Below are 9909 nucleotides of genomic sequence, written 5' to 3'. Positions count from 1 at the left end.
GGTGTGATGTGAGAAAACCATATAAGTAGATAAGATTGTATGGGGTTATGATATAAGATTAAGGTTGACCATGACTGTTATGTGACTTTACCCCCCTTGACCTTCTTTTCGTTGGTAGCTGTAAACTAGTAACACTTGTGAGAAAGTATGTAGTAGATTTTTTTGAGGTATTTAGGTAGAATTTCCCAAGTTGATGAACTAGTATATTATGTTGCATTGTTCATTGGTGGTAAATAATTGATGTTAGACTATAGGCTTGAATTTAATATAGAATGTGGATGTAAGAATAGTGGCTTAAGATTAATGATAAATGTTTCTGAGAATTGTGTGTAAGGTTGGGTTGTAAATTATGTTTAGCACTAGATATTAAGTTTGAACAGGTGATGTCCATGAAAGTGGACGTGATGATTTCTTGGTTAATGATATTAGTCTTATGGAAGTGATCTAATAGGCTTGAACAGTGTATGCCAGAGCTTAAGTTTGTTTGATTTGTAATGAAGTATGATGTTGTATGTATGATGTAGAAGTATGCCCAAGGTGATATGAGGTTGCGATAATTTTTCTAAGGCTATTACATGTTGTGTGTGGCTAGTAGTACCGTTGAGTTGCTAGATGGTATATAGTGTTCTAAATAGCCAAGTTAAGGAGTTCTGATTGATAGTGTTAGGCCTTTTGATATGATCTTGAATTTTCATGGTGGAGAGATATAAGTCGGAGTCGCGATATTGATATGCTATGATGGAAGTAGTATGGTTCATCAGAGGCTTGGTGATATCTATGCAAAGTATTATAATCTAAGTTTGAATTTTTGAAGGTTGAACTGACAGAAATAAGAGTTGAAGTGCTATAGGGTGTGCTCTCCAACTATGGAAATACTCATGAAGATTCAAATTTAGTAAGTGTTCAAGTTTAATATGATGACAATTGGGTCTATAGAATGATAGAGTGTGTCTCAGAAGGTGGTATTAGCAGTGGGTTTTCTACTTCCAGGTGTGGTTATTCGGGTTAAGTTCTATTAATTACGTGTATCATCGTATTCCAGACCCCAGAGTGTAGTGAGTGTAGTTCCATTTAGAATCTAGTAAGGGGTCTCTCGAACTTAAGATGATGGCTTAAAGCTAAAGAGGAGATGATAGAACAAGTGACCAAGACAGGCTCTCAAATTCTAGTAGTAATGTCAGTATGATATAGAATATCAGGAAGTGAGAGTGAGGCTCAACCCATTCTTATCTCAGTATTTTTCAGTTATCCCAATACCTACTCATATCTTAAGTTCTAGTTCCACGATCATAGTTCATGTTTATATATATGAGAGAGAATCATGTTCTCTTCCAGTTCTAAAATGAGGAGTTCCAGTTCATTCAGTAGTTGGAATCACATTCCATATCTTATGAACTTCAAATTTAGGTCATGCATCTCATGACTCATGTACTCACGCTTTATAGTGTTCTCAGTTCCCATAATTCATTCTATACTCTTTATGATTGACGAGATTCAGCTTATAGTCATGTATACCCCAATTCAGATCACTTTGATGAATCCCTGATTTTTATTTGCTAATTCTTTGGCCTTAGTTAAGTGTCAAGTATCGTATAATATCCTCCCACGTTTCAAGGTCTTATATTCTAACCTATCAGTGACTCCTCCATATGTGAAGATAGTGGTGATAAGTAAATGTTTTTTGTCAATAAAAGATCATAGTATGCTTGTTTTGGATAAAGCCATAAGTGTGAAGTAAGATCTGGAGCCAAGTCTTTGATAGATGTGATGGTTAGTGAAAATTTGCGTGTGTATGTTCTTGGGGTAGCGCGTGGGAGTTAAGTTGATAGTGGATTAGAGAATATGTGAAGTATGTCCTTATAGGTGTTTGCCTTGGAGTTTATATGTAGTTATAAAGATAGGCTGAAATGACGTGTTGAGATTTAAGTGGAGGAACGCAATATGCGCTAGTGAATCCATAGTAAGAGATCAAAGTTAGTCATTGAAGTAGTAAGGCACGTTATGTTTAGGGTGTGATCTCTAAAAAGGGTATAGAAGATTGAATCATATGGTTTGGACCATTATCGTGGTATGACATATTGCATTTTGTGATTTGAAGTTAGGCTTGATCTTAGTAAGAGGACTTATGTTACTTTAGGCATTAGTAGAAAGATTTATCAATGCCTATATGAGGATTACAATTTGAATCAACGAGTATGGTATTTAAAGGGAATAACATAGTTAAGGGAGTATTTGAGAAATGCTCTCAGCTTGAAAGTAAGAAGTTGCATTGCCTAAGGCCTGGTAGTTTTATCCTAGTTTACAAGTTATATATCTATATTCCATGCTATAGAGTAGTGTCATTGTTGTGATTCCTTAGTTGGATGTCTTGTGTAACTAGTGCACAAGATTCTTTGTTCCCTAATGCTACTATGACTTCTTTAGAAAGAGTGTTGAATGAGATACTCCAGTTAAGTATGAGGGTCCAGCATAATTCAGTCTGTATAGCCAGTAATTTATTTTAACAGACAGATAGACAAGTTACTGTGGTTTTCCACCTTTTCACCCAGTTCTACTATCCGAAGTCTTAAGCATATGACCATCCCAAGAGATAATCTATTTCATCTATGTAAGTTGCGAATTCAGTTCAGTCAAAGCATCATGTTTCAGATTCAGCTACTTATTCATGACTCGGTTCATAAGAATGCAAAGCATAATTTTAAATATTTCCAAGTATTTTTGCTCAGGCAGTACAGTAACCTGGTGCGATCTTAGACATGTTGCCTCATGATTTGTACTTGCATAAGTTATCAATTCTCAATTCAATATGTATGATTTGATCATGAACACTTCAAGGGAATCTTAAACTCTCAGCATGAATCAGCCCCTTGAAGTAAATGAAGTCAAGTCAGCTCAGAATTCAGTTTTATGATAGAAGTTTAAATGTTTCAGATCAGTTATATCCTTTTTTAGAAGACACATCAAGTCGAATTTATTCCATACCTTTAAGCTTCAACGTTCCTACCCATCATTCGGGGAAGAATGATCCCAAAGGGGAGATATTGTAACGCCTCGCGTTTCGGGCTAGAATAAAAACCATCATTTCTATGCGTAGATGATCCAAAAGCCATAAATCCTATGCAAATTTTCCATGTTAAACAAGTATGTAGTGTGGTAACCTATTTGCACATAAATTGAGATCATAAAGGTCCCCTAACTCAAGGTCAAGTTAAAAGCTTTCTTATCGTTCGAGTTTTAGTGAGCGTCGAAACTTGAGTTAACTTAAATTGACAATATCTCCTTATATATAACTAACTAGGTGTTATACTATATATCAAATCAAAGATCTTCGAATTAGCTTTCCATCGATACCAAATTCACCTAAAATGGACACTCGGTTAAGAAGTTAGAGCATTTTTAGTGTCAGCGTTCCGATTGACTGGCCACCGCATCGCAATGAGCCTTAATTGACAATTGTCAATTCCAGTAGCTCACTGTGATTTTCAACGCGTCGTGGTGAAGCCTTTTACGGTGTTCCAGTCCCGAATTTAAATTCCAAGGTCAAACTAGACATTTACCATGGCCCCAAATCCATCCAAATACGAGATTTAATCTCAAATACACCTAAATACATACAATTTCACCAAAATTCATCAAGAATGCTCTCTAGGGTTTCAAACAAGAATCCCAAATAATTCAAGATTCAACCGTGAGTTTTTGAATATAATTAGAGATTTGGAATCCCCAATCCGTAAGCTTCAAGAATCATTCATTATTCTCCGAAATTGAGGTACGCGGGATTTTCCTAAAATCTCATGGGCATAGAAATCATGTTTTAAGAAAGGGGTTTTTAGATTTATGAATATAATCATGTTTTAGAATACTTGATGGAATTGTTTTGGTCTTTAGGCCTTCCCCCAAATTGATTTAAAGTGATATATGTATATATGTACATGTTTTAATGTTGATGATTGAATTGAGAGCCGTGAAAATCCCTCTCTTGTTATGATTTTCCTTACTTATCATATGATATGGATTGTTTTTGAAATGCATCTTGAAAAGCATGTTACAAAGTATCTTAATTTATGAATGATTTGGTTATGAATTTTGAATTCCAAAGAGAGGGTTGTTTGTATTGAAAAATATTGAAAATACATATAATGAAAGAGTGCATGGATTTTGCCAAAAGCACATGACCACCTTATGTTTGAAGAGTTCTTGCATTGTTTTGGCTAATGCTTTCGGAACATGAAATCTCTTATACTATTTGGATGTTTTGGTGGTCCGAACTATGTTTTAATAAAAGAATGATGCATGATGCATTATGGCCCAGAAAAAGGACTTGCAAGTCTTTGTGTGACGACACCAATTTAGATTATACCATGATAATTCAGAACAGAATAGGATGCATGTTTGAAATCAGACTTTTCAGATGTTGAAATTAGAAAAATGCATGATTCAGAACAGGATAAAAATGGGCACAAAGAGAGATTAGGTGGTTCCCCGAAGAAGGCATGGGTTCAGACAACCCGTTGCCCAAAATCGTGATTTGCCGATCAGGGTTATTTATATTACGCTGGCCTAGAGCCTTGTGGTGTATCAGACTTTGACACTCCAACCCTTGCGACACACTTGGGTTGGGGGCTTCCCCGCCGAGTCAATGGCGGATTCCATATAGCCCGTGGAATATCAGACTTGTAGGGGAGTGTCACCTAACTTAGAAGTAATACAAAGATCAGACATTGCATTGACAAGAATGATTTATGATTTTCAGAAAGTGCCCATGTGTTTTAGAACTATTTCATGCATGATATTTTGACAAATTGCTCTTCAACTATTTTATCTATATAAAAGCTTTATTTTGGATTACTTTGCATACCAGTACGTCTGTATTGACCCCCCTCATCCCTCCAGGTTTTGAGGTTCAGTCTAGGGGTCCAGATAAGTAGTAGATAATTCAGACAGCTGATCAGGTTGTGCAGTGGTGAGCCTTCTCTATTCCAGAAGGCCTGTCTTTTCGAATTATGTCGCTTATTACCGTTTTGGTCTACTGGGGGCCTTGTCCCAGTTTCAGACAGTTGTTAGATTTTCATGTAGTAGAGATTTCCCAGACTGAGTCAGATGTTATTTAGATGTAGTTGCACTATAGTTTCCATACTGATGTTGAAAATTAGAATTTGACCATGTTTCCGTAACTGATTATGTTTCCGCATCTTCTTTATTTATATGAATGTTGTGTATGATTACCAAATAGAGAAGGACGTTCCGGGCCTCCATGGTTCGGGATGTACGTCACGGCCAGGCCCTAGTTTGGGTCGTGACATTTGGGTATGAGGATACCCCGTTATGATATGCCCTTAATAGAACTCAAAAGTGAACCTTTTTATAAGCATGAAGCATGGTGTTAAAGGACTAAAAATCTATATCTATATATTATTAAAAGTAGGGGACAAAGCCTCCACATTAAGCTAAGTGGCAACCTATGAATACGCCACTTGGTAGTTTAGGACAAAGAATAGTTAAATTAGTTATTAGTTACTATTTTAAAATTTCAATTTAAAAATACAAATAAAATTATAATAAAGTCTTTTTTTAAAAATACCAACTTTAATTTTATTTTCTTTAACAAACGAAAGATCACAAATTTTGCATTGAAAGGTGATAAGTTTCTTTAGTGGAAATTAAACCCAGTGTAAATATTTCAGTGTAAATATTTATTTTGAAAAGATGAACCTTATCTTTAAACATGCTTCATTTTCCTTTATCTCTGTTTTGTTTTACATTTAGAATTTATGTGAATCTATAATTATTTTTAATATTAATTTTTTATATTTGATACTTTTAATCAAATCAACCTAGACCTTAAATTTTATAACATATTAAACAATAGAGGTTTAAATTTATAACATATTAAACAAAAGAGGTTTAAATTTTAATTACTTGACAAACAAAACTTTTATATCAAAATTATATTAAAAAATTAATTGAAAGCTAATTAGATTAAAGTTGAATTTAATTGTTATATTACGAAGATGGTTATCCCCAAATTATAATAATTATAGGAGTTTTTAAATTAAATCCAAAAATGCCTTTTTTAAAAGGAGTTAATTATTTTAGTCAAACATTAAACATCAAGATTAAAAAATTACTATATAAAATTTTAAAATTTAATTTGAGTAATTCTAGATGGTTATAACTTCTCATCTTTATCTTAACTAAAGGATTTAAAAAAAAAAAAAAATAACCTAACGTTTGACTAATTGTTTCCATTTCACATTTTCCATATTTCTCTAACTTATCCTTTCACACTCAATCACTTCCATAACCAGATTTGGTGGAAAAATATTAGCACTACAAGTCTACAACTAGAACTGCGATTGTGATGATTTTTTGGTTGAAAAATAAAAGGTAACGTTAATTTTAATTGGTGTTGTTGTTTCTTCTTTTTTAATTATTTTTTTTTTGTTGAACAGAGTTTTTATATAATAGACTGATAATATGGTGAGGCATTAATTCATGTTTCTTTTTTTTTATTTATGTTATTCGCCGAAATGGACTCACGAAAGAAAATGTTTCAATTTATTATTAATGATAAATATTTAAAAATAATTTTATGTATTCATTCCTTTGGAAAAGTCTACAACATTACGTAAGATGTATTTTCTTTATCCTATATCATGTAAGGTTTTTTTAAAAACTTTTTTTGGTTACAAAAGGGGTGATTTTTGTAGTATTTTGATTATTTATTATGATTTTGTAATAGTTTGGTACATTGCAAATCTTACAATGGCTTGAGGTAAATTTCCTCATAGAATAACAACAGATAAATTTATGTTATTACCTATATACTACTTTCAATATTAGTACTTACGAATATTTTTTATGAAATTTATTGATGGGTATTAATCACAATGAATAAAATATAACTTTGACTTGCCTCAGTAAATAATATGTTGAAAATAATTTCTATTGAAGTTTTATGAGTCAAAGATCTGAAAGAATAATTTGGATATATGATATTTTACTTACACTTAATTGAAAGAATGTGCATGAACTAATTAGGGAAAAAGTGAAAGTTCAATATGTATGATATTGCAATTTCTATGAAATTTATTGATGAGTATTAATTAAGACGCATTAAACATAACTTTGACTTGCTTCAGTAAATAATACGTTGAAAATAATTTATATTGAAGTTTTATGTGTCATGGGATTGAAAGAATAATTTGGATGTATGATATTGCACTTACACTTAATTGAAATAACTCGCATGAACTAATTAGGGAAAAAGTGGAAGTTTAATATGTATGATATTGCACTTACACTTAGTTGAAAGAATGTCTCACATAAACTAATTAAGAAAAAGGTGAAAGTTCATAATTTTTTTTATTTCTAAACAGATAATGTGTAGATCAGTTCTTTATCTTATAAAGTTTTACATTTATACTTTCCATAACTTTTGTTCTTAGATATATTACATAGATAACTAACACCTATCCATATTGTCCAACATGAGAAAATTAAAAGTGATTTGGAGTTCATTTGATGTCAAAAACTTCCTGACTATGAGTTGAAAACACCAAAAAATAATATCATTAAAATTTTTAGATAATATCATTAAAAAAAAATTAGATAATACAATTTGAGACGTAGAAAAAGGTTTTCAGACAAATAAAATTGCATGAGTAAAATGATTATGTTTATCTATATTATAATAAATGAGAATAATGAGCAATAATATAAGTCAAGTAAAAAGATAGTAAAGCACTTAAAGACATAATTTTTCCTCTTTTTACTTGGAATCAATATATATATATATATATATATATATATATATATGAGAAATATGAAAAAGGTGACATGACGCTCTCTAAGGTCAAGAATGTTATTTATCTTTTTTATGTATATTTTGATATTTTTTCTCTTTTAAAAGATGAAAAATATACTTTAAAAATTTACAAAATATTAAAGATAGCCACATTCAATTAATTTTCACCTCAATGCTATGAATCTCCATTTTAAAAAAAATTCAGTTACAATACATATGCCTTTCTATCTTCTAGCAATAAAAAACATATAATTAAATAACATCAAATTAATTTTCATAATTAATTCTCACTCAATGTGATGAATATATAATCTCTTCTAATTGAAGATTGTTGTTTATGGATGAAATTGGTACTGGCATACAGGATTTTTCGGCCACCAATTTGAAATTTTTATTAGTTTTCTTTCTATTAAATGCTATTATTAATTTATATTTTTCCTCATCATTTTGATTATCATTTATTTATACTTTTTCCTTATCATTTTGTTGTTGGTTGTAGTTGAGAATATTATGTTATTGAATTGTGTTTGAAGTTTTATTTTTTGTTTTGACTTATGTTGTAAAAGATAATAATATCACTTGTTTATAGTGTATTAAATTATGATCATTTTTTTCTTTTTTTTTTGTCTCACTGATTTTAATTTTGTACTTCTTTTGCAGGTTAATTGAGTGGTTTGTAGTTGCATTTGAATTATGGAGATATCTTTAAGTTGTCTTTTAATTGATATTTCTTGAAATCATGAAAAATCATAATAAATATATCATTATTTTTCTTAAAAAGATTTAGTTGATCAAAATAGTGCATGAATTTACAAGCTATATTCTGTTGACTAGAAAAAAGGTCTACATCTATAAGTTTGATTTCATGTGAAAAAAAACTAATATTGGATAGTTTTATTTTTATCAATTAATTTTATTAGTATTCTTTATAATTAAACCATATACAAAAATGTCAAACACAAAAAAATGCCTTCAACTTATTCTCTTTTTCTATTTTATTATTCTTTAAAATCAAACCATATACAAAAATGCCAAGCACAAAAAATATCTTTAACTAATTCTCCTTTTCTATTTTATTTCTTGATTTTTAAATAGTAGATTGCCCAATTAATTGAGACAAGTTCTCCTTTCACTCTCTTAATGTAATCTCTTTTTTCTTAATTTTTTTCTCATCCTTTTTAGATTATTTAATTAATTAAAATGTGAGTATTTCATGTTTTTGGTTTTCCTCTTCTTATGGGTGTTTTTAATTTTTGATTTCAAATAAACTTTCGAACTTTTAGTGATAATTTGTTGTATAGAGCTAAATGAACCATTTTTGTTGTCTTTATGTTGTGGCAAAATAATTAAAATTTCAGAAGAAATGATTTTAAGTGTTTTCTTCTGTAACATATCATTTTTAAGTATTACATTTTTATTTATTTATAGTGAAGTTATGTTGAGTTCAGTTGAAATAATAAACATGGTTTTGGGAATATCATTCAGATTATATGTAAGTGGATTGTATTTATAAGAATGACAGATAAAGCGTAAAGAGAGATTAAAGATAAAGATTTTATATTATAAGATGAAGAACAAAATATAACAAAAGCTACATATATATATATATATATATATATTGCACATTTGAAAAGTCTCCATTCGTTAAAATTTATGGTATTTCCGTTATATTGTAATGATTATTTATGTGATTTCGGTTACTCAATTTTTGAGAGGAATTAAACTTACTTTTGTGGTCTTTTAAATTACATAAAAGTTTTCAAAATTAACGATGGAGAAAAAAAATGAAGTTTTACAAAATTCGATAAAATGAAATGCATGAGATGAAGGTAAGAATAATGATGAAGGTGTCAGAGAACTAAAAAGGAATTTGAAGAAATAAGGTCAAAGAGAGTCGTTAGTATGATTTAAGTTACATTCTTAATATTGAAAAAAAAAAACTCAACGAAGTGCGGATAACTGGCAAAAAATGAAGGTAGAGGAATATATGTCAGAAGTAAATAAATCATAATCGGACGAATAGATATCAAAAGAATTTTTTTAATAAGATCAATAATTACTCAAATAAATTTATCAAATTTTGTTCTTTTTTAGTAAAGCAA

This window comes from Capsicum annuum, chromosome 12, assembly GCF_002878395.1.
Source record: "Capsicum annuum cultivar UCD-10X-F1 chromosome 12, UCD10Xv1.1, whole genome shotgun sequence".
NCBI lineage: Eukaryota > Viridiplantae > Streptophyta > Magnoliopsida > Solanales > Solanaceae > Capsicum > Capsicum annuum.
The sequence above is the reverse complement of the archived record's forward strand: the minus strand, read 5'-3'. Positions refer to the sequence as shown.